The sequence below is a fragment of the Chiloscyllium punctatum genome, chromosome 16 (assembly GCF_047496795.1).
Source record: "Chiloscyllium punctatum isolate Juve2018m chromosome 16, sChiPun1.3, whole genome shotgun sequence".
In the NCBI taxonomy this organism is placed as follows: domain Eukaryota; kingdom Metazoa; phylum Chordata; class Chondrichthyes; order Orectolobiformes; family Hemiscylliidae; genus Chiloscyllium; species Chiloscyllium punctatum.
In genome coordinates this window covers 21,277,444-21,298,877 of record NC_092754.1, presented here as the reverse complement: position 1 = coordinate 21,298,877, position 21,434 = coordinate 21,277,444, and positions in this window count along the sequence as shown.

Here is a 21,434-nt window from a genome sequence, read left to right as displayed (position 1 = left end):
TATATGAGACCAATTCCACTATGTTTAGAATATTTCCCCCTTGTCTCCAGTGGAGAGGGGCTTATTGCAGTCAAAACAACTAATGAGTATATGTTGATGTTTGTGGGAAGAAAGTTGAACATGCATATTAGGTGTAATATGCCTAGTGTCTGCATTATTCAGATCAAGGTGTGATTTGCTAATATATTGATGTTGGATGGGCCTCATGCTACAGATGTTGCCCTGTATTGAGGGCGGTACCAATCAACCACAACCAGTGGCTTATATACAGTTGGGCCGAGGTCAGGAAAGGGTGAGGGTCTGCAGTTTGGGGGATAACAAGATGGGAGGTGATGTTGGAGGTGAGTTTTGGGGAAGAAGTGGATGAAGGGACTGGAGTTGAGGGTTTATGAGCTTTAGTGGGATTGAGCTTGAGTTAGGAGTGGGTTGGAGAATGGATGGCAGGTGAAGGGATTTGGGAATGAATGGGGACGCGATGAGTAACCCATCCAGACCCATTTCCCTCTGAATGATGCACCTAACACTATGGGCAATTTAGCATAGCCAATTCACCTGACCTGCATATCTTTGGATTGTGGGAGGAAACCGGAGCACCCAGTGCAAATCCATGCAACTCAAAACGCAGACAATTGCCTGAAGCTGGAATCGAACCTGAGTCCCTGGTGCTGTGAGGCAGCAGTGCCAACCACGCTACCCTAGAATAGTAGTGGATCATTCCATATCACCTGTCCTTGGTGGCGAAATTTGCAAAGAAAAACACCCTTGACCACAAATCCAAAGTGGTCACACAGAGAATACTTGAGACCCTGTGCGAAAAGGAGAGGGTGGATCTCATTTGCTTGTTCCCTGAGCAGACTGTCAAAGCCATTTGACAGAATAACTCATCCCCAAAACTTTCCAAGTACCAAGACACTGTTTAGATGGTGGTTATCATGCTACCTGTGATATCCTTCATGTACACCCAGACTTTCTGTGCCACCACGCGCTGCTTTCAAAGTGGCTGCAGGGAGGGGAGACTGTTGCAAATGTCCTGTTGGAATGTGCCTTTGCAAAGGAGATCATGAAAAAGATGCAGTGGTTTTTGTCAAGATTCATCCCAAGCAGTTCTGTGACAGTCTGTTCCCTCGCATGCAAGGACAAATGTTGACTACTCCTGGAGGATCATCAATTTGGTGAAAGACGCTCTTTGTTGCTGTTCCCAAGCAAGGAGTTGACTTCAGCTAAGTGTTGCAGACTGGCACGTTCCAAGGTCCAGGACTACGTGTTGAGGGACACACTAAAGGTTTGGGATAGCTGCTGCCAAGCCCCTGGGGAAAACCACCGTGTATGGTCTTCCTGTCAAGGTTAAATGGGGGGGTTCATTCAATTATGTGTAAATAAAATCTTGTATAAGTAAAGAATGTCTTTGGTTTGTTTGTTGAATAGTCAAACTCCAGTGTTTATTTCTTCATGTGCTACTGATCAGGCCTAAACTGTTTTAGTGGCTATGTACGTAAAAATATCTTTATGAATAAACTATATTTTTGAAAAAAATAATCTGTGTCGAAGAAGCTGAATTTTTTTTGTCTAACTCCTCTGTGAAGTTGTCTGATGACACTCCTGAAATGGCATACTGCTTAAAGAGTGTGAGTAGATGACCAGCAGCCAAGTGCTTAGCACTGCTGCCTCACAGCACCGGGATCCTAGGTTTGATTCCGGCCTTGGGTGACTGTCAGTGTGGAATTTGCACATTCTCCCCACGTCTGCGTGGGTTTCCTCCTGGGTGCTCCGGCTTCCTCCCACAGTCCAAAGATGTGCAGGTTAGGTCAATTGGCCATGCTAAATCGCCCATAGTGTTGGGTGGGTTACTCTTCGGAGGGTCGGTGTGGATTGGTTGGGCCGAAGGGCCTGTTTCCACACTGTCGGGAATCTAATCTACTGAAGATCCCTTTTAAGAATACAGTGGAATAGAGGAAAAACTTGCCAGACAAATACTCAGATCATCACCTGCACCCCAGTGTGAAATTTCAGGCAGAACCCACTTAACCCTGTTAGCATCACTAACATTTAAACCAAACAACCCACAATTCTGAATGATTTGCGAGTCCATGAGTCTGCCAGTACTTAATTTTTCCAGGTCTGTCTTAAATACGCAATGAGAGAAATTCCTCCAGAGGAAGTCTCTTCACTGAGGCACTGGAAAATTCTGATCTGAGGACTACAGGATGTTGAGAATTTAACCAGTCATAGATTATTGCAGCAAATCCACCTCTCATAAAGGAACCTAAAAAAGTAAAGCCATTCTCATACCTTAGAACATGGACTGTTGTTAATGGAAATTTTAGTGAGCAATATCTTTACAAATCAGTTCCTGTAAACCTCGCCACTGAGGAACAGGCAGCAGCTGGAAGAAGCTTGCGATGGATATAATTATAGTGCTAACCAGCTGCCACATTGCTGTAAATGTGTAGGAAGAACTTGCTAGCCCTTAAAACACTGAAACCTTCACTACCAAATTAAACAAATCTACATAATGTACTAGCCAATGTAATTGCTGACTGAGTTTCCTAGCTGGACAATCATAATTGTTAGCGAGTGATTGCTGACAACAATTGTGATATGGCGTAGCAATTGAGCATCCCTTTTAGGCAGTGCTTTTAGATCATCATAACCCATTGAGTCAGAATAATTTAAATTTGACTCTAATTCTTTTTACCAGTTATCTTTAAATATATGTCCTCTGACTACTGACCTTTGTGCCACTGGGAATAGTGTCCTCTTATTTACATGATGAAAACATTTCAGTATTTTAAATATCATTATTAAATTTCCTCCAAGTGTTTTCATCACTGATGTGAGCAATGCTACCTTAATCACATCCGTGTTACTATTCTAATAAATATTCTCTGCATTCTCTTTAAGACCCTGACATTCTTCTTAAAATATGGTGGCCAGAATTCTCCACCTCAATTGATGGTGAAAAATAGGATGGCAGAGTTTATGAATTATACAAGCAGGTTGGATGGAGACTTGAATAAAATGATGTTTTTAAAGTTTGGTCCAATTACAACATGGAGCAGAAAATACTTAAAAACTGACTGAAACTAGATCTGCATACTTTTCACTATTGAGCAATGAATATCCTAGATGATGCTTAAACATTTAAATAAGGCTGAAGATCTTGAAGTTTAGAGCTAACTAGGATTTATAAGCTGAGTCACCATGTCACATTTAGATTATGCTGTGGGTGAATGGAAAGAATTACAGCATGGCTGATAGACTAATGCAGAGCGTTATTAGCATTAACATTCCCAGAAAAGGCATTGAACTCCAGTAGTTTATGCTTCATGCTGTTGAACACTAAAGCAACGGGCAATTACACCTGCTTCTTAACTCCTTAAATACACAATTATCAGCAAATTAATCTTCGGTACAATGTTCTCAAATTTAACAATGAATGAAATGGTTCTGCACAAGAACATTCGTTAAAAGTAGCATGGAGAAGGGAAGAGACTGTCCATCTGATGTTCAGGAAACCTGAGCTAGGATATCTGGAAATATTTATGATTTTGACCTAATGTGTAAAAATGACTGATTCTTTTGTTTGACAGACTTTACAGCCTCTTAGATTTCTTTTGGATTGTAGCTGGACAAAGCAGGTGTTGACAAGGTAGCAGAGTGTGAGGTGTGGATTAAAGATATTTGAAACAGTTTAACAGGACTCCACACTGTTTCAGTCATCATTTAGGTTGTTCAAAACAAAAACTACAATCTGGAAACAGAATTGCAGGATCGCCTCACCTTCGGTTGGAAGTGATGTTTCAAATGAACAATTTAGAAAGATCTTGAGTATAGTTATGCTGTTTAAGAATTGCCCAAACAATATTTTTTAATAACTTTAGCAAGTTAACTAAAATTAAGGCTCATGGAACACAGTGTAAATTATTAATGTGCTTCAGTCATTGATTAGAAGTTTAAAAAACAGACTAAGGGTTAATACTTATATACTGAAATGGCAAAGAAATGACTGGAGGAGTCCCACAATGATCCATCCTGGGGCCTCAATGGTTTAGTATGTTTGTTAATGACTCATAACACAATAGAAACCCATATTTCCAGGCTTGTCAATTACACAAAGATTGGTTATATAGAACAAAGCACAGTACAGCACAAGAATAGGCCCTTTGGCCACCAAGCCTGCACTGACACATGATGCCTTTTTAACTAAAAACCTTTTGCCTCTATGTGGTCCATATCCCTCTAATCCCTGCCTGTTCATGTACCTGTCAAGATGCATCTTATAAATTGATATTGATTATCTGCTTCTCCCACCTCCTCTGGCAGCGTATTCCAGGCACTTATTACCCTCTGAGTTTAAAAAAAAGTCTCCCACATCAACTTTAAACTTCCCCCCCTTTTATCTTAAACCTATGTCCCCTAAGCATTGACATTTCTACCTTTGGAAAAAGACTCTGACTATTCATTCTGTACATGCCTTTCATAATTTTGTAAACTTTTATCAGGTCACCCATCATCCTTCAATGTTCAAGTGAAAACAAGCCAAGATTGTCCAATCTCTCCTCATAACTAATACCCTCTAAGCCAGGCAACATCCTGGTAACTTTTTCTGTATCCTCTCCAAAGTGTCCACATCCTTCTGGTAGTGTGGCAACCACAACTATACGCAGTATTCCACATGTGCTCTATACATGCTATACAGCTGCACATGATTTGCAAATTTTTATACTCTATGCCCTGACTGATGAAGACAAACATGCCATAAGCCTTCTTGATCACCTTATCTGCTTCTGTTGCCGGTTTCAATGACCTGTGGCCTTGTATGCCTAGATCCCTCTATAGGTTAATGCTTTTAAACCTTTACTGTATACTTCCTTCCTGCATTAGACCTCCCAAAATGTATCACTATGCATTTATCCTGATTAAATTCCATCTGCCATTTCTTTGCCCAAGTTTCTAGCCTATATATATATCCTGTTGTATCCCTGGCAATCCTCCTTATCCGCAGCTCCCCAATCTTTGTGTCATCTGCAAATATACTAGTCAGACTACCTATGTTCTCCAAATCAATAGGGGTGCAGCACTGGTCCCTGCAGAACACCACTGGTCACATATCTCGAAACAACCTTCCATGCTTCCTCTTTCTTTATGACCAAGCTAGTTTTGTATCCATCTTGCCCATGTGACTTTAACTTCCATATCAGCCTGCCATGAGGGACCTTGTCAAAGGACTTGGTAAAGTCCATGTAGATAGCATCCACCATCCTACCCTCGTCATCTTGATCACTTCCACAAAAGTTCAATTGAGTTTGCGAGACCTCCTCTGCACAAAGACAAGGTAAGTGCCTGGAATATGCTGCCAGAGGAGGTGGTAGAAGCAGATGCAATAGCAATTTTTAAGAGACATCTTGATAGATACATGAATAGGCAAGCATTAGAAGGATATGGAACACATAGAGGCAAAAGATTTTTAGTTAAAAAGGCATTCATTAAGGCCCTTACCCGCTGGTTTAATGCCTAAATGCAGTGTAAATGAGAGCATAAGATTACAAAGAGATATTGACAAATTGAGTGAATGGACAAAACTGTAGCAGATAAATTGCAGTGCCGTAAGGATGATGTGGGTATTATTTAAATAGTGAAAACATAAATACATTGAAAATCCAGCAAAATTTAGGAATCTATGTGGACAGATTACCAAAACGTAGCAACTGGGTACAAAAAAGTTTACATGATTAATGGCATATTACTCTTGATAACCAGAGAGCTAGCCTATAAAGGGGAGTAAGTTTTGCTCCATCAGCACAAAACCCTGATTGGATATCTGGAGTGCTAGATACTGCACCTTAGATTATAAAGGCTTAGAGCAAGAGCAGCGCTTTTAGGCCAGAATATTATTTGGAGTTCAATGGTTGGATTATAAAGAGAAATTAAATAAATGAGGTGTGTATTCCCTGTATTTTGACTAGGTATGGAGGGATGAATTGGCCTCCCTCTTTTCAACCTCCTCAATTGGTCACAACAAAATTTTAAGTTAATTTTAGCACATAACAATAACTTTACGCAATCAAATGCAGTTTTCACCAAAAATAATAACAAGCCAATAACAAGATTTTCTCGAGTGAATGAAAGACCAATTTTATTTCCTGCTAACCACAAGAAATATAAATGAGATGCAGTGTCAATCATGTTGGCCCTCACAAACACAAGTATAAAATTTAAAAAGTGATAGTGTGCAGTAAAAAAGGAATCTTTTGGGCCAGCATTCATGCCCATCCTTAATTGCCCTTGAGAAGGAGGTGAGCTGCCTGAGACCGTAGTTGGTTAGTTGATTTCCGGGAATATGAGCAATAGAGAATATTGCTGTTATTCTTTTGCGTTCTTGGTATCCTGATGTTCCTTTCCAAATATTATTGTCACTGATTATTTTTTCTTCTTGACAGAAAGGGAGGGTTCTCAGCCTCTGGTCAGAGTTGTATCATCCCTCCTGTTCAGTTGAAAGCAATTCACTAAAGTATGAGCTGGCTGATTCATGTAGAATTTGCATGATAGTGCAAATTAGTTTGGAAGTGAGTATTCTTTCACGCTTCCCGAGGTGGGGTTGACTGGTTATATTGCCTTTGGATAAAATGTTAATTTCAGCTCGGTTGTCTCTTGTCTAATCCAATTTGAAAATTGGTCAGATAAAGTTTGTGAGGGGCTTTTGCCCGAAACGTCGTTTTCGCTGCTCCTTGGATGCTGCCTCCAGATAAAGTTTGTAGCCAATTTTAAGTCGGTGTTTTTGACTCTTTTAAAAAACCTTTTCAGCCTGTGAAAGTCTCAGATATTAAATCGGACAATGTAATTCAAAACTCAGTTAATATTTTATATTTATGATGCATGGAATTTGATTTGTTTAAAGTTAAAATTAAAATTGATAGGGTAATAGAAAGAAGTATTTTCTGCTGGTGGGGAAGGGTACATTAACCATATGATCTGAGCCAAGTCAGGAAGCTGTGCACAAAAGGTGTTAGGAGTGTGTAACACTGTCCCACAAAAAATAGTAGATAAATTTAAAATGTTAAATCTGAGATTAAACGATCTCTTTGCTGAACAATGTATAGAAAGACATGGAGTTAAGACACAGGGAGCTGTTTAAATACACATGAAATCTGATCTCATTGATAGTGCAACAGGCTTGAAGGGCTGAATGAATTCTGAATATATTAGAAATGAAAATCATGCTTTTACGTAGTGCTTTTCACAGCCATAATATGTTCCATGAAGCAGTATATTGAAGTGTAACACTTAAAATTCAGGGCCAGCCAATTTGCATAGAGTGAGATTCCACAAACAGGCATGCAATAAATGACTGAGTTTGGTCATGGGACTGTTCTCCTTTGAATTGTACCACAAAAAGGGAGCCTAGGTTTAAAATTTCAATTTAAAGAAAAAGACATTGCTGCAAGAGTATTGAGTTAAATAATCCGTCCAGATTTTGTGAAGAGTAATAATTTGTAGTGGCTCTAAACTTGCATCCCTTGCTTGATAGCCTATAGTGTATTTGTGTTCATTATTTAACAATCGGTTATTCACACAATTACTGAAGAACCAAGCACTGAATTCAGATCCAAGGGCTCTTTTGGAACACGTTCTTGGGCAAAAGACCCACATATTCTATGAGAAAATGTTTAATTCTGTATTTTATTTTATGTATGTTTTCTTTTAAAGAACAAATGCTGATTAGTATATCTTTGGTGGAGAGAGTTAAAAAGAATTACAGTAGTGATACAAAAGATCTTAGTGTTCCTCAGTGCATCTATACTGAGGTCAAATCAATTCTCTTGCACAGTCCAATTTAGTAATTTCTCCCTCAGCAGCCTGTTGTTACCAATTATATCTGAAATGATGATAATACAACTGCCTCACACTGTCAGGCTTTGTTATCTATTGCCAGTAGTTTCCTTCATGAACTCAGATGTACTTACCCAGTGAGATGGTCCCACTTTTCGATGTCATTTAGTGATGCAATTGCAAACAAGACTCATATCAGTGATTTAGAATTTTGAATTAATCACCATTAAATTGTAGGATTCAATCGAAGCTCTGATTTGTCAGTGTCTTCGTGAGACTGTGGGGCTAGTTGGTAGGGAAGTGCCTCAAGGCATGTATGTTTTGTGATTTATTGTTGTATTTACCCAGCTCTGATCCAGTGTGGTAAATGATGTTGCAAACAATCAACCCAAACAGCATTGACTTCACACCTCACAAGGGGAAGAATCTGTACAATTCTTCCATGTTTATTCAGCAGATTTCAAACCCAAGTGGATTCACAAATTTCATTATAAATTAATTAACTTATCTGTAGTCTACATGGCCTGAGTAGTTCCTTCGTGATTTTTGTAAGATCTAATTTTGACTATCAAAACAGACATCACAAACGTCTCATTAATGTAAGTTCCGGTTGCTACGCTTGTGAATTTCAGGGTGAGTCACAGATGGCAAATTGGAGTTAGTGCTTTAAAGATAATGACCAGTTTTTAAAGTTTAATTATCAAGTGTTAATTTCAGTGCGTGAGGGATTGAAATGGCTCTAATTTGGCGAGAAGGATTCCTAATTATATTCAGCATTTGCTCCAGTTAAGTAGCTACAAGGGTGTAATGTAACACAATTTTCTTTCAAACCTGATTTGTTTCACTCATTATCTTCTGACACCCATGTTATGCTTAATCTTTGCAAAACACTGATCAGGCTACAGCTGGAATATTGTGTTTGATTTGTGCACCGTACTTCAAGATGGATATCAAATTTATAGAAAAGGAGTAGCTGAAATTTACTAAACTGGTGTCAATAATGAATTAACTCAGTTATATGAAGAATAACTGAGATGTTTTCTTGAGGTCAGAGAAACTAAAGAGGAAATTTAAGAGAGATGTTCAAAGTCAAAGAGTTTCAGAAGAGTAAATTTTTAAAATGTTCCAGTGGTAGAAGGGCTGGTCATCAGCCAACCTGGATTTAAGGTGATTGACAAAAGAACCACAATTGGAAAACTCTACATTGATCAAGTTGATACGATCTGGAATGCAGTCCTGAAAGGTGGTCAATAGGTTGTATTGGTTAATTTTTGAAGGCCATTCAAAAAGCTCGGAAGTAGATGAAAGAACAGATATGGTGGAGTTAGGAACAATGACAAAACTTTATGTGAGCTTTATGCTTTATTACTCCAAAACAGAACAGATTCAAGTCTGAGGGAATGTTGGGAGAAGCCACAAATTGGTGAGTAGAGATATAATACGTGACTGTTTGCTCTAGACTTTACTTTGTTGTTGGGCCAGAAACTCGTAGAAGCACATTTCCAAATTGTGAAATATTTGCACCTACCCTAGTGTTCTGTTTGCCCCATATGAAGTGTAATGTTGTTTCTGCACAGGGCATGTCCAACTGGCACAGATGCAGATAGTCTCCTACAGACTGGAAAAGTCAAGTAATCCCAAGTGTATATAGCAGTACTGCTCTGAGAGTACAGTAATTGTAAAAGCCCCAATATTTTAAAACAAGTTTCTTGCAAACCAGAAACTGTGTGCAGATGGGGGAGTTTGTAAGAAAGTCAAATTATATTGATTCTCCTTCCCTTATTATTTTTCTTTCAGTTCACTAGTTTGTTCAACCATGTGATCTGTTCAGATACTGTTAAAATGAATGAGTCATTTGCTTTCTAACACCCTCAAGCTCCCCTTGCAGACACCTGAGATGGATTCTCTTTTTCCTCACTGTGTAATGATCAAGTTTGCAGTTGTGTGCAGTGAATGTGATGATAACCTTGTCTTTGGCACTCCTGCTTTAACAAGATGTAAAAAAAAGGCCATACAGCTACTGTCTCATTCGTGGTGTTGAGTTTAACTTGAGGAGGCTGGACCTCACTTAGCCAGTGAGGGAATTGAACCCATGCTGTTGGTGTTGCTCTGCAGTCCAGCCAACTGAGCTAACTAATCATGTAATGTCATTGAGAATATGTCTACAGATCTTCATCCACCGACTCCTGCTAGAAAGTGTTTGGGTAGGTTTTGGATGAGGATAGAAACAAATGCCTATAATTCACTTTGTGGTGAATAGTGGAGTGTGCAATTCTCCAAAGCCATATGTTAACAACAAGCAGAATTTTGAGAGGAATTGGAGAGAAAGGAGCAGACAGGATTGGAGGAGAAAACCTTCAAAACTGGTTAAAAGTTGACGAGCTTATTGATTCATATTATTTCTTATCGGAGGGGTGACTTTCCCTTAGAGTCAGAGAATGATTACAGTACAGAAAGAATCCAGTCACGCCATTGTGCCCATGCTGGCTTCTTACAAAAGCAGCTCAGCTAGTTCCATCCCTTTTCTTTAGGCCTTCAAATTTTATTCTCTTCTAGTAATTTTCAATTCCTTTTTGAAAGCCACAATTGAATCTGCTACATCCATCACGTGCTTAGGTTTGCGTTCCACATCCTAACCATTTGCTGTGTAAAGATATTTCTGCTTCTTTCACCAATCAATGATTTCAAAATTGGTATCCACTGGCAGAAGAGTTGAGAATCAATGAGAATAGTGTCTCACTATCTACCATTTCGTAACCTCTCATGGTTTTGAAACCTATTAAATCTCCTCTCTTTTGTTTGGATATCAACCCTAGTTGTTCTTCAAGTTTAGTTTCTCATGCTTGGATCCATTCTCATAACCCTTTTCCTGCAACATTCCCGAAGTTGTGCATCCTTCTTAAAATGTGGTGTCCAGAACACAGTACAGCAGTTGAGGCCAAATGAATGTTTTATAAAGCTTTATTCAAAATGTTCTCACATTTTTACTTTAGCTTTGCCTATAAAGCTCAGGATTTCATAAGCCTCTAAAAACATTTTCTCAACATCTCCTTGTGCAATTTGAAAAAAAAAGTCATCATTGTTGTTACTATTTGTTGATGTATGCTGGACTGCTAGCAACAATCACTCTATCCTGATGACAAGAAATCCCGATATATATACACCCTAGTTTGGGGTAGCAAAACAATATTTTGTACACACAAGCATTTCAGTTCTATATTGCCAGAAGCAAAGTTATGTGTATAAAGCCTCTTTTGCAACCCACTTCTGAGAACATGTTTGTTGACTGTATTCATGGCATGTGAACATGGCTAGCAAGATCAGCATTTATTGACTATCTCTAGTTGCTCTTGAGATGGCATTGAGCAACTTGAACCATTCCATTCTATATGGTCAAGGTACTTCACAGTGTTGTAATGGAGAGAGTATTAGGATTTTGACTTAATGATGATTAAAGAACGGTGATATATTTCTAAGTCAGGATGGTGGATAAATTAGATGGACCTTGGAGGCATTATTCTTTTGCTTCAGTTCCCCTATTAATCTAGATGCTAGAGACCAGGTTTGAGAGGTCCTATGAAAGAAACCCTGGCTAGTTATTTCAGATAATCTTGGAAGTGAAGAGTTAGGATGAACATGAGCAGCATTTGATAGATGATTAAGTCAGCATTTCATTCCCATCTCAGTTGGAGTTGGTTAAGTGTTCCTGTTCAATAGAGCATTTGCAGGAATTGCTGTTGTTCTGTGTTTTGTTATCGCTGTAAAACTGCAGCGGGTCAGTGGGACGCCTCTTGTACTTTTGCGTTTCTATGGAGATGAGCACAGATGGGACTCAGCGGGTTAGAAGTAGCCTGATGTAGAATAAATCTTTCTGATTATGATAGATTTGTTTGGATAAGGAAAGTGGAATGTAAATGACAGAAAATCTTGACTATAATGGAGCATTATTACAATGACTGAGCTTCCACAGCTTTTTGGGGTATAGAATCCCAAAGATTCACAATTCTTTGATTAAAGAAATTTCTCCTCATGTCTGTCTTAAGTGTTCAATTCCTTTTATTCTGTACTGTGTCCATGTTCTAGATTCCCCACAAAAGAGACACTTTGTTTTAGCATCTGTCCTCTCAAACATCACGGAGAATACATGGAACGCCTGGCAATTCCACGTCTGAAAGACACAGTCAGCCAGGAAAATTCACCTAGGGGGTGGCCACCAGGAAAATACCACTCCCCACTACCCTCCAGTCGGTTGAATGGAAGAAATAGAGCTGCTGTACTCACAGGCTGGTTCCCTCCTGTGCTGACTGCTGGGAGACCCACTAATGACTCAACTGACAACAAATATTGGACAAAAACAACCTGTGATTAAAAGAGCAGATTGATAGTACTGGCAGTGGGGGAGCCACCAGGTGAGCATCAGGAGTGGTTGATGTCCTTGGGCCAGTAGCTGTTTTGCTACTGCTTGGTGGGGAACACTGGGCTTGCAATAGGGGCAACTGCTTTGTTGAGACTGGGAGCAGAACACAACAGTTGTCTTTTTGTCAAGCTGACTGTCTATTCACCGCTTGTGCTGTTAGGGAGCATAAGGAGGCTGCAGGGGAACTTGGCGGGGGAGACAGAGAGGCTCCCAGGTGTATGAGATTGGAGGACAGACAAGGCTGCAAGAGTGTCGGGGAAGGATGAGGCTGTTCAGAAAGTGGGAGAAGTAGGAAATTGAAGTGATTTGGGGGTAAGATGGATGCGTTAAGGGTGAAGGGAGTAAGAGGCTGCAAAGTGGAATGGAGCAGAAGGTTGCATAGGAGGAAGGAGGTAGGAGGCTGCAAGTGATGTGAACAAGTAGGCTGCATGGGGTGAGGGGGCAGTTGACTGCAGGAGTCTGAAGGAAGTAGGAGGCTGCAAGGGCATAGAGAGAGATGGGGGCTGCAAGGGGGATAGAGGGAGATTGGAGACAAAATAGAGAGATTGAGCAAAGAGAAGGTGGTCTCATTGGGCCTGGTGGGAGATGGGTAGCTGTCAAAAAAATTTTTTTTTGGCCAGGTGTCAAACCTCTTCAGAATTTTATTTATTTCTATTGGATTGCCCCACCTCTCACTCTATCAAACCCCAGAGTGTGTACTAAAACCACAAGATGTAGATGCAGAAATTAGTCATTCGACACATTGAGTCTGCTTTGCCATTTCAAAGAGATCGTGACTGAATTGGATGATCCTCAACTGTATTTTCCTGCCTTTTCCTCAGACGCCCATGATTCACTTATTGATGAAAAATCAGACTTGAACATTCTTAAAGATCCAATCTTGACACGTTTCTCCAGATTCACAATTCTCTGATAAGAAATTCCTGCTTATCTGTATCTTAAACTGGCTTTGTCTGAGATTATATCCTCTGTCTTAGACTCTACCACAAGGAACAACAACCTTTCCACATCTACCCTGTCAAGCCCCCTCAGAATCGTATATATTTCAGTTGGATGTGAGAATGGAGCGCTGGATAGGACATAAGAAGGTAGCAAATAAAGTTTAAGTGAATAGGCAAAGGTGTGGGAAAATATGAATCTGTCCATTTTGGCAGGAAGAATAAGAAAGGAAACATTTTATATTAATGATGTGGAATTTGCAGAGCGATACAGAGGAATATGGGTGACCTTATGTATGAATCACAGAAGATTAGTACATAGTACTTCAAGTAATTAAGAAAGCTAAATAGAACGTTATCATTTATGAGCGGAACTGAACACAAAAATAAGGAAGTTATGCTTCAATTATGCAGTTAATTGATGAGACCACATTCAGATTACTCTGCAAAGTATTGGTCACTTTATTTAAGTAAGGATATAAGGATACTTTGGAGACAGTTCAGAGAAGATTTCCTAGACTAATACCTGGAATGGGTAAGTTGTCTTATGAGCAAAGGTTTGACAGTCCCTCTGAAAGGGATAAACTACTGTAAAAACAATGATACCTGGAAATAAATGTTTGGTTGTACTGGACCTCTGTTTTAGAGCATACAAGACAAGTTAGAGGGCACTTGTGGTATAGTGGTAGTCTCCCTACCGCTGAGCCAGGAGGACTGGGTTTGAGTCCCACCTACTCCAGAGGTGTATCATAACATCTCTGAATAGGTTGATTAAGAAATAAATATTTACGAAGCAAGTTAGATCAATGTGTGTCTTTCACAAGTTTTTGCTGTGTTTGTTTCTTGTACAGTGTTTGCTAGAGGTTAGAAGAATAAGATGACTTGATATAAACATATTAGCTCCTGAGAGTTCTTGATAGGGTAAATATGGTGAGGATGTTTATTGTTGTGGGATAATCAAGAACTAGGGGGTCACTATTTAAAAATCTGGGTTTGCCCATCTAAGACAGGTATGAGGCAAATGTCTTCCTCTGAGGGGTGTAAACTGTACAAGATTCTTCCTGAAAAGATGGTGGAAGCAGAGTCCTTGAGTATTTTTAATGATGTGAAAATGCTGGTGGTGGACTGGAGTGGACAAAGTTAAAAATCACAGGTTATAGTCCAACAGGTTTATTTGGAACTATAAGCTTTCGGAGCACTACTCCTTCATCAGATAGTTAGTGGAGCAGGATCATAGGACACAGAATTTACAGCAAAAGATCACAGTGTCTTTGACTCAAGACTGGAACACATGCAGACTCTAACCTCACACCTTTAATGCATTGTCTGAGCTGAGATGTTCACCTTTTTTTATAGAAGCTTAAGTTGTCTCAGGAATATGACTTAAAGAAGTTCTGGGACTTACATGTAAATGAATCAAAACCTGCAACCCATTCTGAAAGATGGAAGACTTACCAGGTTTGTTCAATAGTTTACATCAGCTGTATGACACTATGATCTTTTGCTGTAAATTCTGTGTCCTGTGGAGTATTTTTAAGGTGAAGGTGGGTAGATTCTGGTCAAGCAGGGGTGTGAAAGATTATGAGAGGTAGGTGAGAATGCAGATTTGAGATTACAATCAGATCACCTATTATTTTATTAAATGGTAAAGTGGATCAGAGGGGCTGAATGGCTTAATGTTGCTACTAATTTGCATCTATGTTTATTGATCAGCTTGATAATGCAGCTATATGTAAAAAAGTTTCTGATTTTTTTTTTGTTTCTGACATTTTTGTTTCAGCTATCTGAAGCTGTATTAACTAAGGCACTATTTATTGCAACAGCACTACGTTGTGGCTGAATCTTCTCCTGAATCATCAGTTGATGAGGGAAGGGATGACTTCACCATGTTGGGCTGTACAACTTAGCCAGATACATGAGGAATTTCTGGGGAGAAGGTAGTACGCATTGCATTAAGTGAGTGAGTGTCATAATTGTCCAAATTGTACAGGAATAAAATTGGTCAGGCTCTTTCGAGCAGAATCTTACTGTTAGTGAAAATAGACTAAGATTGCTCAAATTATCTGCATGGAATTTTCTGTTCATTGCTTGAGTGCTATATATTAACCTGAATATCTGAGCAAGTGAAAATGTTTTCGAGGATGTGAAGATTAGTCTGAGAATAATTTGAAACACAAAAGTCAAAAATACCCAAATAATGAGTGAAGAAACCCAAAAAAACTATTAATTGCAATTGCATTTTTACAGCTCCTTCATTATCTATGTGTTGTCTCTTTAAAGATGAGGATGGTATGTTGTGAACTTTGTTTTTATTCACTCCCTTGAGCAGTAGAGAACTGCAGGCAGACCCAGTCAGTGTCAGCTGGTGGCAGGAGTTTCAAACAAATCCTGAACAGTCCACCTGAGGAAGCCAGTCACACTGTAATTGATCAGAGCTAAAACCTACACAGCCTGGAAGAGTCAAAAGCTTCACAATCTTTTAACTTAAACAATTTGCGTGGGAACTAAGTGAACATTAATACAGCAGTAGTGCAAAGATGATTGTTGTACTTTAAACTTAATGCAAGTTGATTTCACGCCATGAGGCATAGAGATTGATCTAGGTACTGACTGCCTGCAAAGTGGCATTAAGAAATGGTGCAGGTTTGAAGGTGAACTGTGAATGTAGCCAGGGATCATGAATTATGTAAAGAGTAGAGTGCCAGCTGGTGCTACTTGACAGAGGATGGCCTTTCTTCCCCCACGCAGTGTAGGTGTGGCAGTAATCAGTTTTGACTATAAATTGCTTTTAAAGTGTGATGCCCCTGCAGGGTTCTGACTTTTTGAGGTTTGCATCTTATCTTTGATGGAAGGTTTTTTTTTAGGCTTTATACCCTGTTGTTCTGACACTAATGGATTCGTGGAGTGAACGCAACATACACAGTGCTCTGTTGGAGCCTTTGCTCTGTGCTATGCTTGTTCGTCCAGTTTGTTCCACACAAAGACTTTTTGTGCCAGTGTTGGTCATGTATTGTGTCTTGCCTGTGCCTTTTAGCCATGAGCACAGCTTGAATCCAACACTGAGACATTTAAAGGTGCAAAGGTTGAAGCTGGTTTGCAAGCAGCTGCCGCTATCTGGATCATGAAACAAAAGAGAAAGACCAAAGAATATCAGTGTGATCTGTGGAAGTTCTTTGCTACCATAAATTGCTTTTCCTTGAAGAAAGTTTGTGTTGATGGAGCAAGAAGAAATGTGCAGGACATTGGGTTATCTCTCCCTGAAAGTGTTCCATAAACACTGATGTTTAAACAACTACATCTCCCTACCTTTTTAAACATGCATTCTAGGCTCCTATCCCACAGATTTTGGGGTTGCTGTGAGGATAAATGAGTATGTTCCAATTACAGGCTGTTAGTGCCGCTGACAGATTTGATTTATTACCAGTTGTTCCCTTCCCTGTGGTAAGGTCTCACTTCCATTCCATGATCTCTTCAGCCTTATTGAAACAACAGAACATGTCCTGGGATCTGCAGTTGAAAATTCAGAAGAAAATTGTCTATTCAGAGGATGATAGAATGTGGAAGTGGTTACCACAGGGAGTCATTGAGGCAAATAGCAGAGAGCTAGATATGCTCAGAAGAGGAAAGAACAAAAGGGACTTAGTGATAGGGTTAGTTCAAGAATGTTGAATCTACCATTTTTCTCTACCATGAATATCTTGTAATATTTTGTAAGGCATTGTTATTTAAACTCAATTTTCCTTACATAGGAGGTGGAGAGACAAATATTCAGTTATCCATTTGAAGCTCGTATGTAAGTATGGTGTGGCATGTTCAATGCGGCTGATTGGTCATCACCGTTTCAATGTTTTGAAATTTTACTGATATCCCTTTGAATGATGGAAACCTTCATATGTCAATATCTGCTGTCTTCACAGATTTAAGTTAAAAATCACACAACACCAGATTATAGTCCAACAGGTTTATTTGTAAGCACTAGCTTTTGAGGTGCTGCCTTTTCCTCGGGTGGTTATGGAACATGACCATACTTACACAGAATTTAGAGCAAAACGGTTACAGTGTCATGGAGTTGCAATGATATATTAAACAACTTCAGTTACAAATCACACAACAACAGGTTATAGTTCTTAAACAAATTTAGAGTAAGTCTTTCATCTTTTAGAATGTGATATGGTGGTTTAGGTTCTTTAATATGTAAATCCCAGAATTACATTCTCAAGGTGGGATCAGCTTAACCACTAATAGGTGTCAAAGCAGCTGCTACAGGACGTGTTAAATTGTCGACACGGATACCACCATTACATACGTGGCAGGTACTCATGTGACTCTGCCAATGCCATCTATCTCATACTCTGCAGGCAGGGGTGCCCTAAGGCTTGGTACATTGGCAAGACTGATCAGACACGACATCAATGGATGAATGGACACCACGCAACGATCACCAGACAGGACTGTTCCCTCCCTGTCAGAGAACACTTCAGCGGTCTGGAACATTCAGCCTCGGATCTCCGGGTGACCATCCTCCAAGACAGATTTCAGGCCAAGCAACAATACAAAGTGGCCGAGCAGAGGCTGATTGCCAAGTTTGGTACCCATGGGGAAGGCCTCAACTGGGATTTTGTGTTCATGTCACACTACAGGTGACCCCACTACACTATACACACACTCTCTCTCTCTCTCTCACACACACACACCTACATACTCACACACACACAGACCCTCTCTCATATGCACACACATGCACCCCCCACACTCACCCCCATCCACGCACCCTCTCACAGACTTATACCCCATCACACTCATACACATACTTGACCAAGCTTATACACAACTCTTTCAAATGCACTCACACCCACACGTACTACCTCACATACACACACCCACTCTGTCTCTCCTGCACACACACACATATAAGTTTATGGGGTGAATTTGTATTTGCATAATTACATTTTGTTTGACTCAAAAACTGCATGAATCCATGTAAGATTCTGTGGGCCCTGTTTCAGAAGTAGAATTGATTCAATGTTGGTACAGACTTTACCTTCATACATTTAATGTGTTGTCTGAGCTGAGATTAGATTAGATTAGATTTCCTATAGTGTGGAAACAGGCCCTTCAACCCAACAAGTCCACACTGACCCTCCGAAGAGCAACCCACCCAGATCCATTCCACTACATTTACCCCCGACTAATGCACCTAACACTACAGGCAATTTAGCATGGCCAATTTACCTGACCTGCACATCTTTGGACTGTGGGAGAAAACCAGAGCACCCGGAGGAAACCCACGCAGACACAGGGAAATGTGCAAACTCCACACAGTCAGTCACCCAAGACGGGAATTGAACCTAGGACCATGGCGCTGTGAGGCAGCAGTGCACCGTGAGGCCACCGTGCTGCCCCTGAGATGACACCTATTATTAGATAAGGTGACGCTGCCCTGAGAATGTAATTCTGGGATTTACATATTAAAGAACTTAAACCTCAATATCCCATTCTAAAAGATGAAAGACTAAATCTAAATTTATTTAAGAAATATAACCTGGTGTTGTGTGATTTTTAAGTAAAATTGTTTAATATATCATTACAACTCCATGACACTGTACCCTTTTGCTATAAATTCTGTGTCATATGGTCATGTTCCACAGCCACGTGATGAAGGAGCAGCGGTCTGAAAGCTAGTGCTTCCAAATAAACCTGTTGAACTATAACCTGGTGTTGTGTGATTTTTAACTTTGTCCACCCCAGTCCAACACTGGCACCTCAAATCAGTCTTTATATATGATTGTTTTGTGAATATTTCAGTTTGCATTCAATGCCTGCGCTTACGTTTGGAAGTGTCATTGCAGAGTATTATCCAATAAATGGTGTTCTTTGGTCACTAGTTTGTAGTAGTTTGTGAATGGTGGTCAGCCAGACTGAATATTATTCTGTTTCAGAAATAGTCATAGATGACAAAGCCAAGAAGAAGGGGAAAAAATGGGAAATGTGGTTTCAGAAGTGTATTTGGTACCAAGTTCCTGAGGCCAAATTTCACCTTGCCCATCCATTGCTGTAATATTAGAATAAAGCGTTGACGTGCGAAAAATGTGTGTTACCACAATTCCTGTTCCCAACAAAACACTTGCAGCACTTCAATTCCCTTATGTAACACTTGCATCACTCCAATTTCCCATTATGTTTGGACTGGGCTGTTTTGCAATTGGCCAGTTGATGCAATAGGTACTGCAATCACATTTGTTGCATTTGTTAGTCAATATGTTAACAGTGGTCTGGCCCAAATGGTTATCACCAAGCTCTACCTCCCTCAGGATTACAAATGCCAAAAACTGTTCATTGCTGCGTGGGCATGTCGCCAGATATTGCAAATCACACAATTGCTTTGGGGTACTCAGAGCTGACCCCCACCACCTCGATGGCCATAAACACTTGACTGTCAAATCAGAATATTGTGGCACTATGAGGAGAACCATAGCCTGTTAGTTGGAGAAGCATGATTTACTCAGCAGTACTCAGAGCAACCTCCTACAGCGAATAAATGAGAATTTTAAGAGTTAGAGTCTAAAATTGTGACAGCATGTCCCTCAACATTGGAAATTATAGGTTAGTGCTTTAATTTGGGTTTTTTACTGATAAAATGTTTCAATTTTTAACTAATTTGCATAGTTTATTCCCAGCATCATTTTTACCACCTACACCTTAATGGTAGGTTTTAATTTGGCTTCACCGAGCTTGTTACATTAGTTACAACAACTCTTGCAGTACTGAAGTTATTCCAATCTTGTCAGTCCTTTCCTAAAAGATACTTTAGAGGTTTTATATTTAGAGGATTTAAAAAATATTGTTGTAGATAAAACCTTTCAGCAACTTGTCCTTTTATGTCAGTGAAGTATAATAAGAAAATTAGAAGAAAACAGTTAGACCACATGTTTTTCTGGATCACCATACACCTGTTACAAGGGTATTGCAAAAAAAAAGGTGAAATTTATTACTTATTTAATGACACTGCCCAAATTGTAATTTCATGTTTAATTGAAATCCCTGTTCTTTACAAATATCAGAATTTGAAGATCTTAGAGATTGATGTTTTATATTTTGGCCAGAATTGTTGCATACTGATTGTATAAAGTCAATAACTTTTGGGATTCCTAATTGAAGATTTCAATGTTCTCCTTCCCCTCAATTCGCTTCTCTTGGTAGGAAAGCAGCATTAGCTTCAGTCTAGAAATAGGAACAGACTGGGAGAGCTACCTCTGAACACAGGGGGTGAGAAAGATAGGCAAACCCAGGCAGGTGATATTGGTATCCTAAGAATTGCTTGATTAGGTTTTTAAGCAGTTGTTCGTGTCATCTTTTTAGGTTGAGAATTAAAGTTTCTCCTTTGTCACTCCTGGATGATTTTCCAAATATCTGTTGTAGCTCCTTTTGAGGCCTGGAAACAGAAAGATTCTGCATGTACAAAAGAGGTATGTCTCCAGTTGGGTCAGAGGAGGTTCTAGGCAATGCATTATGCTCAGCATCTTCATGACAAGTGAACACTAGTAACCTAAGACCTGTTGAAGTTGTCTTGAAACATTCCCAAATCTAAACTATGGTTCTCACTCCTCTGATAAGCCATAAGTCAAGAAGCTTGCCATGAATATTATTGGGGGGCTAATGGCTAAAGGAAGGCAAGATATGGGTTTACTACTTGCACCCATGTACTCATGAAAATTGACAGCACTGGGAATGAGGCAGGACTTCTGGAACCAGGTCCTGCGCACTATTTTTAAATGGCTGTGGATTCTTTACAACTTTGTGAAAATCCAACTCTCCACCGAGGCTGATATACAGAATGGCAATTAGGGAGGACACCACACCCACAAGGAATTAAACTGTCGGGGCTTTCAGAACAGTTGGGGAGGACATGGGGCGAGGCCCCTTTCAGTCATAGCTGACCATGGGTTGCATCCTCATTGTTCTAGCTTTCTGCTTCTCTGAAGCAGCGTCACTTGTGACTGAAGAGACCAATGCTGGAGTGACAGTCCTAGTCGCAGAGATCACATCTGTATTTGGGTGTTGATCTGCTAGAACTCCTTTCTCCATACCCGCTTGTCTGCTGCAGTGCTCATCAGCTTCTTTTCCCCTGTATTGAGATGTTGCTTCAGGCTGCTTCTCCATCTCGTGTGGTCAGCTGCAAGCCTTTCCCAGGATTCAGTAGCGATATCAAGTGCATTCATGTCCCTCATGCAGATGTCCTCGAAAGGCAG